General features: G+C 39.3%; 1 long non-coding RNA gene across 1 annotated transcript; it reads right to left on the reverse strand.

Annotated features, from left to right (window-relative positions):
* Window positions 1-862: 862 nt before the first annotated feature.
* LOC115607071 lies at window positions 863-20,047 on the reverse strand. Its single transcript, XR_003991078.1, has 4 exons — window positions 20,006-20,047; window positions 14,765-14,904; window positions 5,583-5,742; window positions 863-1,037 (listed from the first exon to the last, which is right to left on the reverse strand). It is a non-coding gene; the product is annotated as an uncharacterized LOC115607071 (long non-coding RNA).
* Between the last annotated feature and the right edge of the window lie 5,264 nt (window positions 20,048-25,311).

Raw genomic sequence — 25,311 nt, forward strand, 5'->3', positions numbered from 1 at the left:
CTAACAAACAGCAAAAAGTATGATGCTGGGTTTTCCCCCATACCTAGGACCATTAGATTTTAGATTTGATTGTCAGATTATAGAAATAAAATAGAAATGAAGACTAATGCAGAAAAAATACGCATCAGCCACATCTTTTGGAGTGTCCAGGCACAGAAATGGGCATCCAGATGCACGTTGAAATCCTAATTAGTGATAATTAGTCAGTAATCTGAAACCTTAAAAAGTATCACATATGACAAAAGATTTCCACTTTGTGACTGGTCTCTAACTGCTTACTTAGATTGATTAAAACCAAAATCTTTCAGCTGCCTAGGTAACACATTTTCTGATGTTCATTGCTGAATTTTTAGATAATATTTCTCAAGAGGCCTTATGTAATTAAAGAGGTTTTAATCACTAGGATCCTGTAGTGAAGGAAGACTGTTAATGAGAGTGCGCTCAGGACTAGAGAGAACGTAAAGGAAGCTACAGATCTTCCTCAGGGGTGTTTCCTTTGGGACACACAGACTATCTAACCTAGCAATGGAGACAGCTCTGGATAAACTGCAGGAATAATATCACAGTCCACAAGTTCTCCTGGTTTAATAAATAAATGACCTACATCTTCCACTGTCTGTTCAGCTGTATGTTAGCACCCTGTGCCACTTGTGTCACCTTATGGCCATCACTGCCACAGCATCAGGCTGCTTCACAATCAGTCATGGATTTTTTTCTAATGCACACTCCATTTAGCAAGACATTATTCCTTATTTCCAGTTCGAGAATTGCAGTGACAAGAAGTCTGTGATTAAACTGGAGATTAAGCTTCTGCTTCCTAGGCTCAGCCCACAGTGCTGCTCCCCATCCATGCCTACCTGGTTTCCTCTTGTGCCGTAAGGAGAGGACACCATGTAGGAGTAGTCCATTGCTGAGATGAACTGGAGAGGGTCAGTTTCAGAATGTATTGCAGTAAGGTTTTTCCACAGTTCTGCCACCTCCTGAATCATGTCATTGCATTTCGTGAACCTTCTTTATCAGGAAGAATTTGCAATCACCTGAAGTACATGAACACAAAAATAAAACTTATTTTATCTGTTAGGAATAGTGGTAATGTCTTAATCCCACAACTAAATACCACAAATCAAAGCAGAAATTAATCATAAGTGGAGACCACACAAATGAAGTCCACCACATGCAACCACAACCACACATGCATAATCAGAACAAATGAAAACAACACAAAACTATATCCCGGATAAGTCCTAGACTGAGCTGGAGCATAGTATAACACCCCTACACTTTGGTACATATGTGTCACACTGCAATCAGGCCTGCACTTGAAAATCAGCATGTAATATGTTACCTATCTGGAAATGAATTGACACCATATTCACTGGAATTTAGTGGAAAAATACTGTGGCTGGTACTGAAATCTCAAGTCAGAGGCCTTGCCCTCTCCAAAGCTGGAAGGGATGCAGATGCGGTGCTAGAGACCAATTTATGTGCGATCCAAACTTCTTCCCAGTGAAGTTAATTGAAAAACTCCAGCCACTTTAAGTGGACTTCAGAGAAACTGACTTCTACTTTGTGGGTTTATCATATGTTTTCTTAGGTTTTGTAACTATTAGTTACATTCTAAATTATTTTAACCCCCTATGTTAGGCTGAACTCACTGTGTGTATTTGTCAGGACTGCAAAAGGCAAACTAGCCTGTTTTAATGTGTATATTATATGATTACTGGGTCGAAAGCTTCCACTAGCTTCTACGGGACAAAAACCTGTGAACTGTAAGATGTGAAATAAGACCAAGAAGTTCATTATGTCTTGCAGAAGAGAAGCAGTGGTATAGATAGCTACAGCTCTTTCCAGTTCTGGAAAGCACAAGTTTCACCACTATTTAAGTCCTCGGCCTTTGCACTTCAGATAGGTATGTTCTGCCACCCACACAAGTTTCTAACCAAAGCCTGAGTTCAGTATGTGTGCAGTATTTCTAAGTCCCAAAAGATACTGCAACATTTGGTACAGCCAAACATCCTGCTTAATTCATTATTCACTATTTAGAATCTTGTCAGAATTCCAGGCATGAAGTGAAAGAATAAAAAAAGGAAGATAAAGAAGTTAAGCAATCACACACCACCATCAACAACATAAATAAATCAGAAAGCCCATATGCTGGAATTCATGAATCCAAATTACATGACAAAAAACTTACATACAACAGAAATAGCACAAAAACCAGGAGAAAAGCATAAAAGGGGCATATTTCCAGTGAGTAATTGCCACAACTAGTAATGCCTGTAACTGCATGTTTTTTCCATGAACATGCAGCTTCATCAAGTGTGACAGTAAACATCCATTCCTGATGCTTCCTTTTGCATTCTCCTGGAAACACAACAGTGATCAGGGATACACAACAAGCTCTGCTGTCAGAGCTCCCCCCCAAAACCCTACAATTTGTGTAGCAAACCAAGGTCTTTTCCCCTCCCAAGACTTCACTGAACCAAAAGAAAATTCACTCTTTCCCACAAGTCCTTTTAGTCCAGGATCTCCACAGCAGGACTGGCAGAGAGCTGGGCTGAGCTGCATTCTGCCCTAGTCAAAAGCTCCTTTACAAGTCTCTTGCAATCTGCACAAAGAAGGAAGCAGCTTTGTAGCTTTGGCAACCCAGCTTTAGTCTTTCTATCACATCAGTGATCAAATGGAAAAGCACCACTCTTGCTTGTTCTTTTAACAGATTTGATTGACTTACAGCTACAAACCTGATTTTAGCTGCAAAAAGATATTTAGCAGGTATACAGAAGTCTAAGAAGCAGCCTGAGCTGGCAGGCAACAGACCAAAAGTGTCCACTTCAAGGCAATGGGAAGATAATGGAATCTTAAGTGACAGGTCTACCTAGGGGTTACAGCAAGAAGTTGCCCCTGTAGAAGTGGGCTGTAGCTACCAAACAAAAAGGCGATGCTGTCAGGTAGACTTCAAAAATGAAACTACAAAGCTTTCTCAACAAAGATGTGTACCATTGATTTGATCAAAGTACAGAGGATTCACAACTCTTCTCAAATTCAAGATACACCTTAGTGCAAATCATGAAAGTGCACTTTAACAGTTTATACAAACCTTCGAATCTTCTCTGAAAGGATATCAAACTTGATAGAGAAGTATCCTCCTCTGAAAGAATACAAACCCCATGATATTGGGGTTTGATATACTTATTTGAAATTTTGCAAGGAAACCCTAAATATTAGTTGCTCTATGCTGTCACCGAATGAGGTTTTAGCAAACCAGTCCTAGAGAAATAAGATTTCAATAATAAATTGGTTATACAATACAGAGGTTTTATATATTGAAAATATCATCTATTACAAAAGTTAGGTTACACTGTTATCTGAAGAGACCAGGTAAAATTATTGGCAGAGTATTAATAGTGCTACAAAGTTGGAAACTGTAGGTAGGAAAAACAGAAGAGAAAATAGGATGTTGTCAGAAACCTTCAGGCTAGAAACCTGCCTTTGAATTCTTAAATGTGTGATAAGAAGAGTTATATAACGTGGTTAAAACTCAATAAACAAAGCCTGTCTGCTCAGGAAGCCAGAATTAGACTATTTGTTTCCTAAAGGAGGAATGTTTAAAGTTATTTCTCTGTCAACGGTAAAATTATTAATAAACCTAATGAAAAATATAGAATCTGTGGGAGTAAAGAACATGCTTGGCTATAACTTCACTTTTGTTTAACTACAGAAGTATTGCTAGTGAAATGTTCCTCTATCTTAAAATATCATATCTGGTAAGATAGTTCTCTATCCTAATCACCCCAGAAAAAAAGGTTAAAGAAGAAAGGAAGGAAAAAAGAAGTGGGGCACTGGAAGCAAACACCTTCCTGGTAGTGTAACCACCTTCATTTGATGGAAATCTGTAGAAAAGAAACCCAGCTTTAGCCAGCTTAACAGTACCCAATTGGCTGTTAATGACTTGTTGTAAAACTACCTGTATTATGGGAAAAGTGTATGGCTTTTTTTAAAAATGATCAGAGGTCGTAACATAGGTCTACAGCATTCTCCTTTTTCTTTAAGTGAGTGAAAATAAGGGTCCTGGCTAGCTAATACAAGCAGCATTCAATCTTCAAAATACTTCCCTAACTGCAGAAAGTGACCACTTCTGTTGTTCAAACACTGTCTGAGTGTTCAAACAGCATCGTGTGTGTTGGATGAAAGGTACTATTTTATTTCTACCTCTTTCTTCTGGTCTGCACATAATCTGAACAAGTCCAACTGCATATTCAGATTTCTCACTCTGGAAATGAGTTTTGTAGAAATCACAGCCATCCTGACAATGGACAGGTCTGGTTAAGAGGCATGATAAGTCTGGTAACTCCTAGGTTATTGTTTCTCAGAAAGAAGAGAAGCTGCTGCTGAGGGAAGAGGGAGTGAACAAAAGATGAACATGAATCAGCAGTGCACCCTTGGGGCAATGGATGCTAACTGCACAGTTAGCAGGAGCATAGGCAGCAGGTCAATGGGAACTGAGTATTCCCTTTTAGGTAGGACCTTTAAGGGCTCAGCTACTGCCCTCAGTTTTTTGTTCCCCAGCACAAAAATACTGGAGCCAGTTAGTTAGGAGGCTGGAGCACATAAGGTTCCTGGAGATGATGAAGTCAAAGCCAGGGTCTTCTTGAAGACTAGCGAAAGGTCAATACTGACAAGACACATCAAAGATAAGTACAACCAGATATACCAAAAAAGGATGTTCATAGTAAGGCACATCAAACATTGGCACAGACCTTGGAGATATTAAAACTTGTCAACACTACACCCAAAGCAACTTGATCAAGCTTCAAAGTTAGCTCTGCTTTAAGCAGATAACCTTCAGAGGTCCCTGACAATTTAAATTGTTCTGTATTTTTAGTTTGGATATAAATATGGTATTTCAACAACACACAATATATCTGAGTATATTCCCTCAACTACTTACAACATAGAAGGAACATGGTAGCAAGAATGTACTCTCATCATTGTCCAATTTTCATCTGTGACTTTGTTGTACAATGATGAAATATAGCTCCACTGCACCATGTAGTATTATTTTTATAACAGTTCCTTCATACTAGGTATGATGAAGGTACAAAAAACCCCCAACATTCTAAACCCACCATTTTGCAGTGATCCAGGAGAATTGTTTAAAGGAGTATGCAAATAACAGTTTCAACCAGTCAAGCTCTGGTTTACTCAGCTTTACTGCTCCTTGACGTCCTTTCTTTTGTACAGCTGCTTTGAGAACAGCATGTCCTAAGATTATGGCAAGAAGAAGAAGGAAACAACATGATTCCTCTTCCAAAAAAGTGAGGTGAGGAGCTCCGTGTGCCTGCAAACAGCCATCTGTGAATAATCCAGCTCCTGAAAAATCAATGGAAACTGGATGGGGGCTTCCAAAACTCCATTCCACTAGATATGTTTTTACTTTGCATTTGTTTTGCTGTCATATTGCACACTGCAGAGAATAGGATTCAGAACATCAGGAACCTTAAGTCTGAGTCATTGCAATGGACAGAGTTACTTTTCTTGGAGAAAATATACTGAATGCAATTTAACTCTTAAAATATACTCACAGCTTGGAAATGCAGAGATGTGCCAGTTTAAATGAATGTGTGAGCACAAAATCTTCACGTGTTCTTGTATTGAAAATCCTGCTGAGAAAGCAGTATCACCCAGTGTGCCATCACCTCCTCAGAACAGGAGCAAGGACTTGTGTGAATATCACTACTCACTCTAAGAAAGCAAATAAGCACATGAAATAATTAAGCAAGAAAAAGAGTAGGAGGTTGATGAGTAAGCACATTCTTTGCTAAGCAAAAGCAGCACAGACTAAGTCCTTCTGAATGTCTGGAAGTCTATTTGAACTTAGCAGTCCTGATCTATATGACCTTGTGTGACTACCTAGGAGTCAACGTGGAGAATATTAAGCATAGCTTGAGAATACTTGGAAAATATAACATAATTTCTCTGAACCTTGGATTTTTAAAAATCAAGAATGCTCCTAACAGAACCTGATATTTTATTTTTATTTTCTAGGAGGAGTTGCTTGGTTTTCATGAATAATATAATTTAAAGCAAAATCACACAAGCAGCTTCATAAATACTGTATACAAGCCAGAAGTAGGTAGACATGTATTTCATTCTGATCACATGCCAACAGGACTCAGCTTTTGAGCTACTTTGCAGTTAACAACAAATCAGTGATCAGATCTATATGTCCATACACGTTATATGGGCAGGGCTTGGAGCAACCTGGTCTAGTAGAAGGCGCCCCTGCCCATGGCAGGGGATTGGAACTGGAGGAGCTTTAAGCTGCCAACCCAAACCAGTCTGTGATTCCATTAGTTAGGGCGGTAGCTGGAGAAATACAGAGAAGTTTGGCAAGGAAAATATTTATGAGGTTACTGTCCTTTCATGACTTCTTTTTGTCTGGTTTTAACAAGGAATTACAGCAGAGGGTGGGTCAGGCCTGCACTGGAGGTTGCAGAAGACCAGGGTTAATGATGGGGTTACTCTTTCTGATGAATTGATAACCTGTGGTTTGGGGGCAGCCATTGAGCCTTAAGAAATAATTCCACTAAATTAAATCCAGCTTTGTGTAAGAGATATGTGCCACTTCAGTTCTAACTTACACATACTCTTTAAACAGAAAAAAAAAAAATTAATCATTACTTAAAATTCCTTACAGAATAGCAATTTACTTGTAAGTCAAAAGCAGGATTAAAGTTTGTTTCTGATACTAAATGGTATTTACAGAAATGCAGGAGGGATATGTGTGCATCTATCCTGAACGCAGAGACAGACTGGTTTATTTACAATGATCTGTTTCAGAATTTATTTAAATATTTTACCACTATCCATACTCTGACAACTGGAAAATAAATAAGATGATGATGCATTACTTTCCTGTCAGTAAATTAGAGAGTATTATTAACTCAAGTATTCATAAAGATCTGCTAAAAGGTGGTTTATGTCTGAAGATTACTTTTGTGTGTTTCAAAAGTGTGATGATGATTTTATGACTTGGGCTTTTAGGAGTGTCTTAATAAAATTAAAAATAAAAAGCTTTACCCGATGGTTTTATGTTCCATTTGGGACTGCTTCTAACACTGAATTTTTTACTTCAAAATACATTACCTCCTGGAACTGGTTAAGTTATTTGAGAAGTTCAAAATGGATCTTAGTGGAGTTCTTCACAGAATGCAAATACTGCTGCGTCACCTACCCGTGTTTTCTTACACCAGACAAAACCCTGTGCAGAGCTTGACAGTTAACAGTAAGAGAGCTGAAAATCTGTATTTGTATTTGGCCTCAAATTATTTTTGAATCAATAAGAAGCTGCAGAGCCTTAGCTTGAAAAGTCTGTTGGAGAGAGATTCAAACTCATGAGAGGAACAATCTTCTACCCAACAGCTCTGCAGGTTCCCCTGATCATGGACACACCAGTTATGCTGGAACACAAGAAGGAATTCTCAGTCCCTCTCATCAACATTGCTCTTTTGAATTAATGGTGAAACATTCACTGAAACAGAAAATGGTGTCCAGATTGTGTTTTCTTCTTCATTTCTAAACACCCAGTAGGCCAGGGCAGAACATGCTTTTCCACTGGCAGCTCCTCTCACTGTGCTGCACAACATGACCCCATTCACAACTGCTGTTATTCAGTCCTACTTTAACTGTGTAGATGATGGTTTCACTTGAACAAAACCAACCACAACCAACCACAGGCTCTCCAAGGGAAAGCCTCCTCCTGCCCTAAAGCCATTCCTTTGTTCAGAGCCTCTTCTCTCTTCCCACCCCTTCATTTAATCTGATCTGCTCTTGGCCTCACATCACCTGTGCAACATAACTAAAACAGAAATTAGCAATAAACAGTCCACTGTGATACCAGGTCAAAGTTAGAAAGAGCTGCTTAATTTGGGGACTCTCTGTACCCTTCAAGCAGTTACGCAGCTGCTGCACCCTCTCCTGTCTTCACACATCTCCCCTCACTACCCAATTACAGACGTTTCCCATGCATAGTCACTGCAGAGACCTAATTGCTCAGACTTCAGTCAGGAAATATTGGATCAAAAGAAGAGAGTAAGAAATAAACTGACATTTTCCACACAATAAATAGCTTATCATTAGCATTGCATAAAGCGTTATGACAAACTTAATTTTGGAACTATTGACAAGAGCCTGGAAGCTAATCTTTAATCGTGAACTTTTTAAAAGTGCCTTTGAAAGGAAAGTCTCTGCTTTTGTTCTGGCACATCTGTTTTCAGGTTTAGATTTATTGGCACAGAAATGAACAAGATCACAAAGCTGATCTTCAGTCATCACTCTGGGGCTTTTTGTACTTGTTTGGGCTGTTCAGACTTTCAAGTTACCTTGATTCATAGCAATGGAAAACCATTACTCAAACCCCTCCACTAACAGGCCCAAGTTCAGAGGACGCTTTTCATTGGATACCAAGTTAGGCAAGGCTATAAGATGAATCTGCCTTTTTTAATGCAAACATGGTACATTATAAAATACAGAACTGAATTCTAGTTGAAAGTAAGCTAGAATTCCAGAGCAGAAAAACTTTGAGTTGGTGGGTGAAACAGCTTAAAATGAAAGGATCTGTTAACAGATCTACTCCCCTCCAGTTCACCCTCACTGGATGAAACCTTTGCTTCGATCATCCTTCCTAATCCAACACAGTTCCACGCCTTCTTAATTTCCAGTAAGCTCTTTTAGCTCCTTCTTGATTACATACATGGAAAGTGCTATCTGCCATCACCTCTAAGGCTTGCCTGTGACCTGCACTCAGCTTTTCTAAGAGGTGTTCGCAGTCATCTTCTACACTTCTCACCTCTTTCTAGCTCTCTCCCACGCTTTCTGCTCCAGGGTACTGCAGAAAGCTCTCAAGAGCTGAGAACAAACAGCTGCTCTGCAGGAGGGTCCACATTCCCATTTCACTGGCCAGGTCTCCTGGAGCCAGGCGGGACAAGACAGCCTTCCTCTGACCCCTCCAGACACTCTACTATACTCAACAGCTGTGAACACCTAAGCCAGATATACCTTTTACCTATCACATATATGTAAAGTCAAGCATGCTAGGAAGGAAAAAACATTGATAGTGCTTATACACCTTCTTGAATATGGCCATCCCTAATCCAGTCTGAAGTCAACAGGACCTTCTTTACCTTTTCCAGGGAGCTATCTGGAGGAGATGCTAGTGGCCAAAGCTGCCAGTCTCTTGTAGAGAGAACAATGACTGCTGCCACTGTATTTAAGCCCTCAACTATAATTATTTGAATATTTACTTTTATCTGAAGATGTGATCAAGCATTTGCCATAATGGGATCACTTTCCAGCCTAAGATTAAGTCTTCCTTTCTAACAAGGTTTATCTGCCTCCTGACTTTAAAACAACCCCTAAGATCTGCATGCCATAGCAATGTAACTTGAATTAACTAATAATTCTCATAAGTCTTTAGGGTAAGGAAACACTGTCTACCTCATTATCCAGTAGGAAAGAGGTCCATGAAAAAGCTGACCTGATCAATGACAGCAAATGATTGTCAGAATCAGGCTCAAAACTCAGGAACACTTACCTATAAGAGCATTAAGCAAACTGGTTTGTTGAACAATGCCTAATGCAAAATAGGAGGAAAGCTTAATTTGGAGCTTGCCAGCTCAGCATATAAGCTCAAAACAAATCTGAACACTAGAAAAATACCCTTATAGCCACCTGAGATCAAGAAATGGATTAAAGATAATGCAGCAATCAAGAACCCAGTTTTTGAGCACTTTTGAAATTAATTGATAAGGTCAAATCAGAATTTCTCAGATACTTCAGAAATGAACATCCATATATAACATTTTCATAGAATCTTAGAATGGTTTGGGTTGGAAAGGACCTTAAGGTCATCCTTAAGATCACCTTAAGATGAGCAGGGACACCTTCCACTAGACCAGGTTGCCCAAGGCTCTGTCCAACCTGGCCTGGAATACTTAATATATTTTAAATGAACACTTCAACACATTTCAAAAGTCAGAAGGGGAACACATAGTGAAAGGTTAGTATCTCAAATGTATTCTTTTCTGGTTTTAAAAAATAGACTGTAACTAGCAAGCATTCATTCACAGATTATAAACCTCTGATCAATTGCTTCTGAAACTAAGCTCAGTGCAACCACTTGATATAAACTTCAGTATTTACAAGGGCTTACGAGATCAAAATCAATTGTTCATGTTCTCTCTCATGTTCTGAATTGTGGAAAAAAAAAGAGCTTTTGACTGCTAAAATTTTCACACTTGCAGTCTAATAATCAAGAAGAGCAACTGCTGGTGTTTTGAAGATATCAATATACTCTTGCTCGTACAATATACTTTCCTCCTCTCTACAATTTTTTTGCGGGACATTTCAGTCAAGATAACTGTAGTTTTAAATAACCTAACATCCAGGGAATGAAACTAAACATAAGTAGCAAGTGTACTCCATATTGTTTTGCTTAATCTACAGATTATGCTTAACTACTGTGAAAGTCTAATTTCAACCCATTTACTCTGTGAAGTGAAAGAATCCCCTACCTTATTCCTTCCCTGATAATCACATTCTCAAGGAATGAACAGACACTCATAATTACTGCAAAATAATTCAATGGCAACAAAATCTAAGCATTTAGCAAATGCAGAAATCTTTGTTCTCCTCATATACTTCATAACACTTTTTATTATGTGCTTCAAACCAGGACATCAAACTCTCATTCTTTTCTGTTCATTAAAGGTCTGTCTGTCCATAAGATACTGTTGATATGAATTAGTTGAAGCTAGAGAGCTTGCTAGAAGCTTAGCTAGGCTTCTTACATTATGACACATGTAGAAGACACAGGCAATGGCAAAGGACCAGGAATAGCAAGATGTATTTTGATTTCAGTCACCACTAGTAAAGAAAGAGAATGCTATTAATAAAAATCTTACGAATATAGTGGCACACTACTAAATCTCAAATGCCATTAATATCCATAACTGTATTTAGGACTAAGTAATTTATTCTTAGAGTTCTGTAATAATCTATCTTTTTCACTCCTACCAAACAGTAGAAATCTCCATTCAGCAGAAAATTGCTTATCATCTGGCCAAATTACTGAAGGTGAAGTGTTCCTTGGACAGAAGTTGGCTCCTTCATCACCTCCCTCTTTCCAGAGGAAACAGGAAAGAGTTACTGAAAACATTTTCTAATAAGTGGCACCACTTCACTCGTGTGGAGCTGATCAACTTTATTAATTCCACTACACTATGGTCAGCCTCCTCCTTGCATTTCAATGCTGAACACCTTGCAGCAAAGGCTAACTATTTAAGGGAAAGAAAGTGTATCACTGACAAGCTTACCCTTGCTGACTTGCTTCAGTTCCCACTCCTTCATGTTTTTTTCCTTTGACTTGAATTCCCTCTCCAACCAACCAAATGGTTCTAATGCACATGAAGCAAATGATTTTAAAAGGCTTATAACAGAACATAAACACAGTTTTCAAACCCCAAGGCTCATATCTGAGTTTTTTAAAGCTGATAGGTCTTTCCAAATGTTCCCGATGCTTCCTAAAAAGGCACATAAATTCTGCCACGTATGGAGAGGTTGCCATGACAGACACAGTGGTGCATCTAAAATTCTCCAAAATGTTGCTATGGCCTTTAAGCACAGGAAAGCATCTGTGGATGTAGGAAGACAATATTGCAACACTAAATAAGTACATGAGAGCCTCTTGTTCTGAATGCTAGACCTTCTTATATTCTTAATCAAGTCACTTCTCTTACTACCAAGTTGACTTAAATGTTTCTTTTACACAGGGATGCTATTAGATGCTATTTAGAGTTGACTAAAGCAAAGCAACTATGATGAAGTTTGATAAAAAACCGTAACAAAAGTACTTGGCAAAAACTGCTTAATCATAGGAAATCAAATCAAATAACAAATCAGCAAATCAAGCATCTTCGGTGCTTGCTAGTTGAAAGTTTCATTATAAGCATCAGGTGAAGAGACAGAGCTTAATGGTCTTATTCTCTACAAGAATATAACCTCTGTTTCTTAATTTCCAAGTTGCTAGGGTTCACTGGAAGACAAGAAATATGTTTATCAAAATACTGATGTTTCAACAGTTTTTCTTCCACACATAGGGAGAAAAAACCACAAAACCAAAACCCTTTAATGTTTTCAGGGAGAGCATAGGAGACTTTGCCTTCTCAAACATCTCATGAAACTCTCCATCCCTTCATGTGTCTTGTTTGAGTTTTCACTTACTGCAAATGTTTAGTATTATTACCCTAAAGCCAACCCTCTATGCTGTGGTGCAGTGTGAAAAATAGACATTCCTTCTGCCACACGTGATTTGAAATGTGTTTCTTGTCATACCTCATGTTTCCTCCTCCTAGTTTAGAAGAAATTATATTTGTCATGATTTGGAGAGACTGCTCCTTTCTATCACCCCTTAAAAAAATATCCAGAGCTCTGTGCAACAGCAATTAAAGAAAAGATGGGTTCTGGCACTGGCCTTATTTTTTATAATTGCAAGAGAAAATACGAAACTCATATGGGTCTTGTTAGTTCTAAATGCACTCCTACTGACTCCAATTTGCTTTGTTCTATTAATTTATCATCTTATATTTGGAATGATTTTATAGTCTGCTAGGAAAAGGTCTCAGAAGCATGAAGCAGATAATAGAATGAAGATGCAGCTAAGTGTGATATTTCAGAGCAATTTGAGTACTGTTTGTGAATAAACTATTATTCTAAACGTGACCCTGCAGTTTTTATGCCTACAGTATATACCACATTGTTTAGGATTAACAAATCTGACAGTCTCGGTGGCAAAACTCAGTGAACCCCATACACATGAGCTTGCAGCCCTTTTACAAGCTTAGCTGGAGAAGACCCCGTAATTTGTTCATCTCTAACTGACGTGTCTTTGCATTCATCAGCTTTCTCAAGTCTGTCCAAGTCAACCCTTGAACAGCACATGCAACAAAATAACAAAATACCAGGACTGTACAAAATGAAGGCATTTCCTAATGCTATAATTTAGATTTAATCTGTAACTTGTTTGCTCATTAGAATAAGAATATTGTTGCAATAAATTGCAACTGTGACTTATGTTACATCAGGATGCTTTGCTATTTAGACTGAAAGCCACACTAAATTTTGAGCCCTTTAGTCTGCTTGACTGCTTTCAGGATTCTCAGGGTTTGTGGCTTTCTTTTCATACCAAAAATTAATAAGAATATTGTTGCAATAAATTGCAACTGTGACTTATGTTACATCAGGATGCTTTGCTATTTAGACTGAAAGCCACACTAAATTTTGAGCCCTTTAGTCTGCTTGACTGCTTTCAGGATTCTCAGGGTTTGTGGCTTTCTTTTCATACCAAAAATTAATAATGTGTTGCTTCATGCTTTACTTAGTTTATCTACTGAAAATTCCTACCAGCTACTCCTAAACAAAACCCATGTGAGAGATATTGTGATATATGGACACTTCTGCTTTCCAAGATGACAAACATGTGCGATAGCACTATGAAAAATGTGCATCTACGGGTAGTCAGCAAGAGGCACTCCAGCTGAATGTTTAATATCCTGCAGGAACTTCTGCAGCACCCACAAAAGCACCAAGAACTACAAACGCAATTACGCCTTTCTGATCAGAGCAGTAAAAGACAGCAACAAACCCATAAAGTCGGCTGAACTGGTTTTCCTGGTTTGGGGTTTTTACTCCTTTAGTATCACCAGTGGTCAACAAAGGCATTGGATGGCACAACTCCCTCTGAAGAATATCACATCTCCACAATACCTGGAGGCTCTGTGATGCCCCAGATACTGCACGGGAATGACACACATGGTTTTTAGTTAGATTCCAGGCATTATTAGAAAATCTGTGTTATTTACAGTATCTTTGCTACATTTCGACTGGAACTGTCATGCTCTCTTAATTCCCTTTTTTATTTAACTACAAGTTCTTTTTTCTCTTTCTTAGCACTACTAACCCACGTAACGACACCTGATGTTCAAAGAGGTTGTATGTCTGTGCATAGAGCTCGAGGGTGCTCCTAGGTATAGTGAGTTACCTTCCTTTCTGCAGAAAATACTACCAATCTGCAGATGCAAATATTTGTCTGTGTTATGATACACAGAGAGTCATCAACTGGTTTACTTAATAATGATCTTTATATTGTTTTGAAAAATACTGGGTATGCTTTTAAGACTTCATAGGATTAAGAGAGTAAAAACCCAACATGCTACCCTAGAAACACAATGGGGAAGGGCCAGGAGTGCAGCCACACGAAAACAATATCACAAGAGCAGAAAAACAGTTCTATTTGGTAATTATTATGGTGAAAATCACTTGCACAAAGGTCACACCTGACCAAAAAAACCTCAAAACAACCAGACCTGGGAGACAGAAGAAATTAAAAATCTTTTTAGCATAAATAAAATATTTCAGATTTGTTTGAAGTGTTTAAAACCAAAAATCAATGCAGACATTCATTCTTTGGAAGAATGTCAATTAAAGTTATATCTAAAGAAAGCCAAAGGATATTATTGATCAATACCAGCATCCAGCTTCAGTCCAAAAATACAAAATTGAACAGAACAAGAGATGCAGCAATGGGGCGAGGTGGCTGGCAGTGGGAAGAGCAGCACCTCAGCTTCCCCCAGGCAGTGGGACACTCATACAGGTACTGTGCTGTATCACTGTGATCATAAACAGATTTGTTTGGGTGACTGTGCTTTACCTTGGCTGAGGTAAATACTTCTGGACTTGGTACATTCCTGAGGATCTTCCCTGTAAGTCTTGTGGAATCACCATGGTAATACTCTCTGTTGCAGTAATTATGCATATATATCCTCTCTGGGTATCTAAGGTAGTTATAATCTGCAGAAATTAAAGTAATAATAAACCAGTCAGTGTAATACAGCTGTGGACAGCTGTAAATAAAGTGCTTATATGGGGATAGAGACATTGCAGAGCTTTAGAAAAACGTGTTATGAAAGAGAAGAAAATAAGCCTGTTTCAATTTGTGAGGATATGCAATTAAATCCCTGTAGAAATCTTGTTCATCAGTAATTACAGAAGGAGATAAGAGTCTTCTCAATTAAGATCAGGCAGAAGATGCTTTCATTTAATATGTCATGAGAAGTATCACATCAAAAATAATTAAAGAGAGACGTAAAAACTTTGAGATGTTTTAAATATATTACCTCCTTTGAAATTTAGAAAAGCTTCAAAGAAATGTCAGGTTCTGGCATGCTATGGAGAGAGGACTTGTGTTTTAAAACAACAAGGCCTTTCCCCTAGTTTTGTCTATATTTAATGGAGCCACTCAAAAAATAACAACTGAAAAACTAATTTAAATTCAGACATGATCCTTTGGATAACACTTTTAGCTCAATAGCTGGAATTATTAGGAATGAGCCTGTGGCAAACCCCAGATTGGGAACATGACACAAAAGAGTTTCTGTCAAGCTTTTTCAATTATTAGTCTTCTCTCTCTGGTTATTTCTGTTTCCTTTACACTGGCATGTATAAGTCATAGAGCAATATAGCAGCATCCTCTCTGAGGAACACCTGAGCAGCCTGTGCTAAAGCTTGGATTCATTTTCACAGGTTGCAGATTGTCTATGGGAGGCCAGAATGCATTTTGAAGTTTTGCATTATTGTTACATTTTTAGAATCATCTCTCATCATTCCTCATGCCTTTGGTAACCAGCCTTCAGGGCTCGTTCTTACTAATTAACTAATCACACACTCATTAATCTGTTTTAGGCAAAGATAACAAAGTAGAAGGCAAAGGCAGACATGGATTTCTTTCTACTACTTCAAAAAGATTTTCTTCAAGCTCTGGTTACACATACCCATTCTGAGCCATGGCCCCCTGGTCTTCTACATGGATTTTCCCAGAATCTGTGTGAATTCATTTTTATTTGAGACACTTATTGTACTTACTCAGTGGGCTATTACGTGTGATATGGATTGGCTAAGCACTGTCGTCAACTCATTTGAAATCAATGCATTTATTGTTCACACCTGGTACACCATTTTGAGCAGAGATAGAGTATAATGAAACAAGAAGAAAGACCCATTGGAAGGCAAATAATAGCACAGAAAAAAAAAGGAGAAATAAAATAGTCATGGACTGGAGACAAATGAATAGAAAAGACAGAAACATGGAGATTAAAGATAAACATTGATCAAAGATAGAAAAGGAACTGCAGACAAACGAGAACCTGTGATCAAAACCTGATGGAAAGGAGCATGGTGAGATGTAAAAAGGAGGAAGAACTAAAAAATCCTAAGCTCAATGCTTCAGGATAGCCTACGTGCTTTTGATTCTCTACTAGGCTCTAACACAGCCATATTTAGAAAAGAAGTATATGAATTTCACTACATCCCCTAGGGATAAAAGACTTTTGCCTGGATATCGAATCATTAACTCTCTCTTGTCCACGTTGCTGTGATGTTCATCTTCCTAATGCTATTTTCAACCTGCTTTGCTGGTTGCAAGAAAGGATTCCCTCATATTTCTGTCAGATTTCTAAAAAAAACATCTGTGTTAACCCTTACAAGCTAAACTCTATCACCAGTCTCATTTCTGCAGAACTGCTATGAGTAACTCACTACTTGTGGAATTACTGCCAGATGATATCTGTTTATGTCCTGACCAGCTGAGGTGTGAGTACCTCCTCTCCAGAAAGAAAGGCCTTAGACCTGCTATGACACCCATTCAGCAACAATTAATCAGAACATGGAAAATGGTTTTGGTTTTGGTTTTTTGATATTTTTTTTTTTCCCAAAGAAATGAGCTGAAACCACACAGAAGAGGGAAATGGACTTTCAACCCATATGTTTGAGTCCATATGCTATCAGATGTAAGCACTATTTATGGTCCATTATTCCTGCAGCAGATCTAGGCTAGAAATCAGGGCCTACCACAGGTTCATGCCCGCAGGGTGATGGCACTCTCAGAATCCCCAGGCTAGTATAAATAATTACTTTTGAGTTTCATTGAGTTTGTGAGAGCAGAACCCTGTGCAGTTATTGCTGACAGCTCCCAGATCTGCTCTTTTGTGACATTCCCAGTCATTACTCCCACGTGGAGGTGCTGTAGCAGACTGTTTCTGAGGCATCACAGTTTTCTTACACTGCCTTAATATTGCTGCACAACAGAAAAGCTACAGCTGGAAGTGACTGAGCAAGTCTATTTTGCTATAAGTGGCAACTGTTCTCTTTGTTTCAATAACTACTTTTCAAACAAAAATAAAATTATCCTGTTATGATTTTCAGATGATTTGCCAGCTAACCTTTACTGGCCAGCTAATCCTAAAATTAGAATACCTTTGGGGTATTTCTCATCGAATGGGCCAGTTAAAGCAGCCACATGGCTTTCCAAATATTTTAGCAAATCTGAAGCACTGCCACAAGAATAATTTTAGTTCATAGAACCGCAGACTGGTTGATGTTGGCAGGGACCTCTGGAAGCTTATCTGGTCCAACCCTTCTGCTGAAGGAGGGCCACCTACAGCCAGTTGCCCAGGACCATGTCCAGATGGCTTTTTAATATCTCCAATGAGGAAAACTCTCTGGGCAGCCTGTGCCAGTGCTTGGTCACCCTTCCAATAAAAAGGTGCTTCCTGAGATTCAGAGGGAACATCCTGTGTTTCAGTTTGTGTCCATTGCCTGTGAGCCTGCTACTGAACACCCCTGAAAAGAGCCTGACTGTCAGCTTTGCACCCTCGCTTCAGATATTTATATACATTGATAAGATCCTCCTGAGCCTTCTCTTCTCCAGGCTGAAGAGCCCCAGATCTCTCGCAGGAGAGATGCTCCAGTCCCTTCATCACCTTCATGGCCCTTCACTGGATCCTCTCCAGTATATCCATGTCACTCATAGCAGGGAGCACAGAAGTGGACACAGCGCTCCAGGTGTGGCCTCACTAGTGCTGAGCAGGGGGGAAGGATCCCCTCCCACGACCTGCTGGCAACGCTTTCTCTAATCCAGCCCAGGATACCATTCACCTTTTTTACCACAAGGGCACATTGCTGGCCCATGTAGGTGTCCAAACCCACCCGATGCCTAAAAAGGAGGGGCACTGGCTTGGTTTGTACAGGTTCAGACAGAAACAATTGCCTATATTTGAAGAGCTGGCTACAAGCATTTCTCTTGTGAGGACATCTTGTGGCTACCATTTCTCATTATTGGCAATAAGCCACGTCACAGAATTTGGCTGCAGAGAAGTAATTGGAACATCAGGAGTCTTAAATTGCATCTTATGCCAAATGTACGTCCACTTTTCACATTTAGTCTTGGTTCATAGAGATGGGATCAGAATCAGGAGCTATATTTGTAAATGAAAATGATAGGAGATTATTTCTCCTACCGCAACATTCAAAATATTATGTGTTTTGCTGAAGATATTTTAAACCTTCATTATTGCAATCAATGGCTTCTCTGTTAAGCATGACATTAGCATCTACTGGATAAAGAACTGTTAATAATGCACCACTGATGAGCCCTGTAAATTGCTGAATGTTTTGGAGATGGTACTGTAGCATCTGTTCTGGGGACATGATTCTCTAGGCAGGAGATGGTGCATATCTTTACAAGGTATCCCAATAGCTACTATCTATCACCCTGTGAAGATGACAGTAGTTTTGAAATGTACTCAAAAGGCTGCTGCCATAAGATATTGCTAAGAAAATAAAGTTTGTAAACACCACACTTTACAACATTTCCCAAGGTTAGATGCTCTTCATTAGAATATTACAATGCAAAGTTGCCGAGGCAATTATTGAATTAGATGGACCTAGAGGACAAAAAGTTAAAACTTCAGACCTTCAGCAGCTGGGATAGAACAACAAGGCAAAATCCACATAGTCACTTCCAGTGGGACTGACTCTACCCTGCCATCATCTCAACAGCAGCGAGGTGAAAGCAAGGGCCCTTCCGTTCAGTTCAGTAAACCTCTAGTCTCTACACTTTGCATGTCAAAGAAGCTCCCAGTGTTTAATATACCTCAAAAGAACCAAAAATTCATCTTCCCCTTTATCCCAGATACCTTGTGAGGAATCTTCTAGTGCTGGCAGACATGAGGGAGTGATTATCTAAGACAAATTTGTTTGTATCATTTCTTGATCACAAATGATAGCAGAACAGAAAATATTTGCCTTCATAAATCAAAACTTTCATAGCTATCTCCCAGCAATGGGTTACAGTACATTAGGATCTACATGCCACTGATGAAAGATGTACTATACAGTTAATGATTTAATCAGTACACTGTGTTAATTATAAATGAAACCAAAATCAAGATGAAAATGAAACATAGAAATAGTACATATGGGACCGATCCTGCTTGCTGTATTCACTGTGGCATTCCCATTTAAATCCAATGGGACTAGCTGCATGAATGAGGCAAGCAGGATTTGATCCAACGTATATTATCTCTCATAAAAAATATTTAGATGCTGCTGCCTGGAGCATATTTTATAATGTTCTCATTATAGAGCAGATTAACTCTATATTAAAGGAACAATGTTAGAACTCTCTAATGGAATCCAGAATAGTTGCAAGAATCACTTTCTGGAAATGTTCTCATTTGGGCTGCCTCATTAATCTCTTTAACCATGGAACTCACATTTTAGTTGCAAATAGTACCCAGGCTCCCAAGGACCTGGAAGAACAAATGGTCCTCCACTGCAAATAGTCTGCAAAGACCCTAATTCCATGGTCCCAGCTATGGAGAGAATGCCTTAGGGGAAGCTGATAGAAAGGAAGGACAGACCCTGAGCAAGATGCTGGCCAAGCACTCGGCCGGGGCAGCCTCCCCAGCACTGCTGACATGGGCAAGTTGTGACATGGGCAAGTTGTCCAGGCTTTCCAGGCTTCAATTCTCCAAAGTGCTGTCCATAGCACTTTCTCCTGCAGGATTGTATTAGAAGACTAACCAGAACAAGCGAGTGAAGTTCACAATCATACCTTGTCCTGGGTTCAGCACAGCAGTCATTTTTTCTCCTTAGTAGCTGGTGCAGTGCTGTGTTTTTGACTTTCAGCCTGGGAACAACGCTGATAACACCGATGTTTTCAGTTGTTGCTAAGTAATGTTTACTCCGACCAAGGACCTCCTCAGTCTCATGCTCTGCCAGGGAGAAGGGGAAGCCAGGAGGAAGCGGAGACAGGACACCTGACCCAAACTAGCCAAAGGGGTATTCCATACCACAGCACGTCATGCCCAGTCTAGAAACTGGGGGGAGTTACCCGGAAGGCCCAGATCACTGCTCAGGTCGGGCTGGGTATTGGTTGGCGGGTGGTGAGCAATTGTATCCTCTCCCCTTGTTATTTCCCTTATCATTATTATCATTGGTGGTAGCAGTAGTGGTTTTGTATTATACCTTAGTTGCGGGACTGCTCTTATCTCAACCCGTGGGAGTTACATTCTTCCGATTCTCCTCCCCATCCCTCCGGGAGCGGAGGGAGAAAGAAGAGGGGGAGTGAGCGAGCGGCTGCGTGGTTCCAAGTTACCAGCTGTGCTTAAACCACAACATACCTCTAACCCTGACTCAGTGATAGATTCATACAACCTTTTCATCCACATGTTTCTACTTAAACCCAACTCCCTTTTCCTCCAGACTTCCTGTTGTGCAGAACTGTACACACAGGGAAGGCCACACACGCCAGCTTTTTCCAGCTGATACAGTAAGGAGTGCTCCAGTAATATAATTTAAATAAGCCTTCAGGTTTTCTTCATGGTGCCAGTGTTTGTTTCATTTTCCACACAGCTTCAGGACCAGAAGAGAAGCATTTCATGTCACTTTTCTCTCCTGCCTCAGCCTGTATCTAGTGCTGGCTTGATACATACCTTGCAACTGGCTCCCAGCTTTAACATCAACAACTGTGATCCGGAGTATGTTTTGCTAAATACATCTGGCACTGTTTGAAGCAGTAATATAGACAATGGCAAACTTACTCAGTTAAAACAAATCTCAGTGCTGATAAGCATTTAATTGTGTCTCAGGGATCTTTCCCTGCCCATATGTGCAGAGCATGCAAGGAAGCATCTCTTGCTGGTGGTCCCACCATAAGCCTCTTAAATCCACAAGACCAGTTCACTTTCAAAAAATAATTTAAAACCAGACACACAATAAATAGTAATTTAAATAATTGTAATAAAGAGATAAGGTTGAACAAGAACCCCAAAATCTTCACCTCAAACTCCAGCTATTATGTAACAACTCCCATCAAGATTCAAATTAATAAATAATATCCTGCACACACACACCTTTTCCTTCTCTTTCTTCTTTAATTCTTGTCTTAAACTAGATCCAGATCCAGGGTGAACACAGCCTGTGAGCCTGTATTCTAGATTCAAGTGTTTCTAAGATAATTTGGATATTTTTAATTCTGCAGAATCTTATCTGAACTGAACATTTTCCATCCCTAACAAGTGGCATATATCTATACATATGTATAAACTAGGTATATGTGTGTGTGTATATTGCCACAAGGATGTATTAAATGCAATTAAACCCTTGATAATAAATGGTTCATCAGTCCGCAGGTGATGTACTAGAAGTGATTGCTCCTGTAGGTAGTAATCATCTGGTGCAATTGCTAGAATTAGAAATTCCCTCTGGGCTGATTGGATTTTATCCACGAGAAGCAGTGAAGTAAAAAAGGGTTTGGGGGTGAGGTTTTTTATAGTCTAAAACCTAATATTAGAAATTTGCCAATTGGAATGAGTGCCTTTCCCTTGAAGACATACCCTCCTGATGACTGAACCATTTTGCTAAGGCAAAGATGAAATTAAAAGGCTCTTTCCCACCTCCAAAAAAATATATGCAACTCTCATACATACTAAAACTGTTTTCCCATCGGCAGACAAGCATTCCATAAATCTATATAGGGACTGAAATAACATGGTCATATTTAAATTAAAGCACGGGAGCTAGTTATTGTTATCATTTGGACACTGTCAGTACAATTTATAGATTATATTTGAAATTACTACAGCTGAGACCACTAGACCCCTTGATAGCAAACTGAAAAACTTTTATGTATATTGAATTTAGACTACTGGTAAAAATGGAAGTGTGTTTGTGTTTTAATAAAAACCCTACCTGTTAAATATACCGTCCTTTTTTTCTATTTTTTCTTTGATTTTGTCACAGAATTATTTTTCTTTAATCAAATATCAAAGCTGTACATACAGTTGTGGCAAATACTACTCATCAAAAAGAAATCCAATCATCCACAAAATCAAAAAGCTCTCAAATAGTGACACTTAGTTCCCTGTCACATGGTTTCTTTTCAAGTTTTTTGAAAACAACCCCACCTATATCCTGCTAACCTCTAAAATTTTGTTATTAATATTGTTACCTTCCATACTATATTTAATGGAAAAAGAATATAAGCATTTAAAACTAATTTCAAATTGGAATTTAATAGCAGCACTCAGATTATTTTCTTATTTTTCTCATTAAAATTCTGTTGAGCACAAAGTGTGCATCAGCCATTTCAGCTTCACTTGGGCAACAGGATTACATCCCACAATAAAGGAAAATGAAGCAGAAGACTGGTTGTTTGCTTTGCCTTTCACAACAGTGCACCAAAATCCTAACATGGTCACTTAATGCCATTACTTTCAACAGTTAAACCAAGCCCAAAAGCAGGCCAAGAGCTTACAGCAGCTACTCCAACTGGGAAACACCTTGAGGCAACAGCATCCAGTCCCTGGAGGTAGAAGGATTTTGGAAAGGGAGATAAAGTTAACAGTTTCAGAGTGGAAAAAATGGTTTATGAGGAAATCCAACAGTATTATGGTGAAGTATAGATACAGCTAAATAACTTTTAATTATCCAGAATTAAGCAGTTCCAGTGGTGTTCTGCTGCACTGATTCATTTGTACAGGAATCAAGTACCTCGCTATGCTAACAGAGTCAAGAAGCAAAACACAGTAACCACAGCCATTCTGCATCTTTCTCATTCAAAATAAACTGATTTTTTCCAAAAAAAATAGGTTCTTCCTTTTTCCCACCCAAGCCTTTTCCATATATTCACGCCTGTGCACTCTCCCTGCCAGGAACCACCACTACCTATCATGCCAGCTAATAAACTGGGAATGATTGTGCAGCTGGTGTCACACCAGTTGAGACTGACACAGGGCTCCAAATCACCCCTATTCCCAAAGTGGTTAAGCACATGCTTTATGGTTGGCTGTTTAAGGAGCAGGTGGACGAGGCAGCAGGTCACTAAATCCCACTGTATACCCCTGCTGCACTTCCAAGCACTCGCATTTGCTTCCAATTTGGACAGCAAAGACTGTTGTATAACCCTTGCTCTCCTGCAGGATTTCCTCGTGTATGCTACCACCTGTATGTAAAAATAATGGCTAATTACACATTACAACTTAAAACGAGACAATAATTATTTATACAAATTAAAAAATAGTTCCCCAATTCCCCCTCAGTGTATGCGAGTCTTCATATCATACTTTGCACTCTTCTACTACTGCACTTCCTTCTCTTTCCTTTTTTCTTTTCTTAGAGTCTAAATGAAACTTTGAGGTGTTTGGGATGTGGTTTCTTCAGAATATACTCAATATACATCTAGATGCTTCAGCAGAACAAACAGCAACAATAAGAAGCTGACGTATAAAAGGCAAATTATAAAATGAGACCTTTGACAACACAACAGAGGCATCAATGAATGGCTGAAGGGTCATCCCTGATAATTTGATTATTCTGACACTGAAAATGTTCTTGCAGTGCAAAGTAGCAATTACAGCGTACTCAAATTAAACAAGAGCTTATTTATAGCAATAACCAATAATCTAAGACCCAGCTTAACTGAAATTCCAAACCATTGACCTGCTTTGTGGAAGCAGTGGGAAAGGTGATAGCTGTTTTGACACGAGCAGAAAACTTACTGTATAAGACAACTATGCAGCTGCCTTAAACCCCTTTCCTTTGGAGGTATGACATGCTTCTGCTTCCAGTGTAGAATTGCAGGGATCCAAGAAAGAATATGGGATAGTGGCTACTAGAAACAGAAACCCCACTATTTCAGCAGGAACTGGGGGGGGGGGGGGAGAGGAAGTTATCTTTGGGAAAGGGTTCTCCAAAGCCTACATTATAAAGTTGGCAACCTGAAGTGTGTATCACGAATGGTTCTCCTGGGTTTCTTTGGAAATAACCAGACATTGCACATAAAATTTTCAACACCACAGGGACACTACAATTCTTTGAAAAATAGTGTGAAGGTTCCATATCCCTTGGGTGCATTTGAAACGTGTAAGGCATGAGAATAAAGATCGAGGGGAAAATAAGACACAAACCAGAAAGCAGGCAGAGCTTGTCACTGTATCCCTTCTTTAAGCACAAACTGAAGACAAGTTACAGCTAGTTTTAGTGAATCTTGACTAGATTTCTAATTTTTCCACCTAAGATTAGATATCATTTAAGAATCCAGAAGATAAAACAGACAGGGATATAAAAGGAAAAAAAAAAAAACGAAGAGGGAACCCATCCTACCCAACTTGGGATAGGGAGAATTTTCTTCTTTCAGCCTTTAGCAAAAACAGGGAACAGATTTTGTCTTTGGGAATCTTGATATTTGCTCCATAACTTGAAGCATGGATCTGAGGAGATTCATGCAGGTTTGTTTATTCTGAAGTTCTGCTGAGCACAAGAATGCTGCAATTATTTCCCAGATTACACAAGGTCCTGCTGGTTTAGTGATTTAGGCCTTTTTTCCACTAAGTACAATTATTTCACATAGAATCATAAAACCCAGGCATTGGAGGGCTGTTATTAGGTCCCCCTAAGCATCTTCCTCAAGCTAAACAAGCCCAGTTCCCTTAGCATTGCCTCACAGGGAACTCCAGCTCCCTTAACTCCTTGGGCTTCACTGAGCTTGCCCACCTTTATCCACATCTTCCTTGTATGGGGGACCCAAAACGGGACGCAGGTGGAAGGGGGGCTGTGTTCATAAATTAGATTAATACTATTAACTCCACAGGTCTTCAAACTCATTGGGCTTAAGTTTATGGAACAAGCTGTCACAGTGGCCAACTCCCAATGGATCAGATGACAGACATCATGTGTTTAAAACCAGAGAATTCTGTAAGTCTAATTCATCACATGCAACCTTACTGGCCAGGACTACAGACAGATTTGTAGTACACAGCACCTGCCCAGGGAGAGAGATATGAAGCAGTGGATCATGACAGGATCAGGAGGTGGGAAGAGCAACAGATATTTCTCCCAGCTTTGCTATCCACTGCTTAT

This window comes from Strigops habroptila, chromosome 4 (assembly GCF_004027225.2).
Source record: "Strigops habroptila isolate Jane chromosome 4, bStrHab1.2.pri, whole genome shotgun sequence".
Taxonomy (NCBI): domain Eukaryota; kingdom Metazoa; phylum Chordata; class Aves; order Psittaciformes; family Psittacidae; genus Strigops; species Strigops habroptila.